Consider the following 2290-nt stretch of genomic DNA (forward strand, 5'->3'; position numbering starts at 1 on the left):
CTTCTCCAGGTGATCTTCTCAACTCAAGGATCAAACCCATGCCTCCGGCATTGCTGGCAGATTCTTTACTACATGAGCCACCAGCGTGTAACTGGCAAATGAAACTGTATATATTTAAAGTGCATAATACTTCACAGATGATTCTGACCTGCAAATAGGATTGGAAGCCAATTATAAAAATTATTTGAAGACTCCCTTGTCCCCGCCGCCCGCGAAGCCACCGCAGCCGCTGCCGCCTCTGGACCGGCTTTATGGTTAGGCCACAATCTTCAATGAGTAGACATATTCCTCAGTTCTGTGCTGTTCTCAGTCACACATTTATGGAGTTTCTGAAGAGCAGTGGAGATTACTGCCAGGCGCAGCACGACTTCTATGCAGACAAGTGAATTGCAGAAATTCATTACTGCTCAACCAAGAAGCCCCCATAAGACTGATTAACCTGGACTCAGAAGTGTTGAATTGAAATCCATAGAGCATTTTTATACAAAAGTTCTGATCTGGATGGGGTAAACCTCAATGCACTTCCTTTCTATTGCCTCAGTACTATTGGATTGAAGAATTGCTGCTTCTTGTTAAGAGGTTCATTCATTCATTACTCCCAACTTCATACTTGAAGCACTGAGAATTTCAAGTGGAGTATATTAAAGTTGACTGTGTTTCTTTGCATCATTTCTGTATTCAGTTTTTTAAATTCTTTCATATACCTATTGAGTGTTTTTTAACTAAATTAACATGGCTCGAATGAACCGCCCAGCTCCTGTGGAAGTTACATACAGGAGCATAAGATTTATTACACAGAACTGAACTAATGCAACGTTAAGCAAATTTATAGAGGAACTTAAGAAGTATGGGGTTACCACAATCGTAAGAGTATGTGAAGCAACTTATAACACTACTCTTGTGGAGAAAGAAGGCATCCATGTTCTCGAATGGCCTTTTGATGATGGTGCACCACCATCTAACCAGATTGTTGATGACTGGTTAAGTCTTGTGAAAATTAAGTTTCGTGAAGACCCTAGTTGTTGTATTGCTGTTGATTGTGTTGCAGGCTTGGCAGAACTCCAGTGCTTGTTGCCCTAGCATTAATTGAAGGTGGAATGAAATATGAAGATGCAGTACAGTTCATAAAAGCGGCGAGGAGCTTTTAACAGCAAGCAACTTTTGTATTTGGAGAAGTATCATCCTAACATGCAGCTGTGCTTCAAAGACTCCAATGGGCATAGAAACAACTGCTGCATTCAATAAAACCAGGGTGCATGGTGCCATTGATTGGAAATGGAACCTGAGAAAGGATGGAATTTGTCGTGCATAGCAGATAGCCCAGTTGACTTGGTGAATAAGTCTGACGAAGCTTCCATAGGAGTGGTGAAAAGCAGTTTCACCAGGCCATAGGCCTGGCAGAATTGTAGTCCCTGTTCAGGTTATGATCAACCTATTTGGATGCTAGTAAAGAATTCTTGCTGCTCAGCATTGAATATGTGCTTATAATTTGTACCAACTGACCTTCCCTGAAATCATGCCGTATTGTGTCATGTCATTAAATCTGTTTCCATGCCAGAATCTTACCAATATGTAAGAAATTTAGAAAGACTAGGTGCCAAAATACCCAGCACAATACTTGTATATTTTTAGTATCATATAGAACAAATCCCAGGAACTATGAACACTCTAGACCTTACGTGGTTTATTCCTTGCATCATTTCAAACACAGAAACTAGGGCCTATGAAGTTTGCTCACAATATATTTACATCTCCCACACTCATACCAGTATACATCAGATTTGCTCCCTTTTTAATTAACCGAGTCTTACAGTGATTTTTAAATATCTTTCTATAAATCTCATTTTATGTTGTAGAAGGCCTCCATTTTGAAAATCTACATTGTACAGAAACACATGTCTTTAATGTCTCCAGACAAAAGCCTTACAGTTCATTTTAATGTTTGCACTTTGGGGTGCAACTTACAGGGAGGGCCTGAAAAAAGAATGGGAGGGGGCTATTAAGTATTTTTAGTAAAATGTTGCCTTTGACTTGTGCAGAACATGTAGAATATGCACTTTAATTTAGTAAATATTTTTAAAAGGTAGAAATACTTTGTTACTGCAACTAAAACAATTCTTAATCAAAATTTCTGAAATTCTTGTAATTTTTTTTCATACTTACCTGAAGTTGTTTACCGACTTAGTTTTGTTTGAAGTGTGATTCCCAGCCTCTCTTGCAAAAATAAGTGGGTTTCTGCTAATGAATTGAGCAGACATTTAATATTTTATATACCTTTTGAGCTGTGTAA

General features: G+C 38.5%; 1 pseudogene; it reads left to right on the forward strand.

Moving 5' to 3' along the window:
• Window positions 1–731: 731 nt before the first annotated feature.
• Window positions 732–1666, forward strand: LOC138438238 (protein tyrosine phosphatase type IVA 1 pseudogene; annotated as a pseudogene).
• The last annotated feature ends 624 nt before the right edge of the window (window positions 1667–2290 follow it).

The sequence above is a fragment of the Ovis canadensis genome, chromosome 3 (assembly GCF_042477335.2).
Source record: "Ovis canadensis isolate MfBH-ARS-UI-01 breed Bighorn chromosome 3, ARS-UI_OviCan_v2, whole genome shotgun sequence".
NCBI lineage: Eukaryota > Metazoa > Chordata > Mammalia > Artiodactyla > Bovidae > Ovis > Ovis canadensis.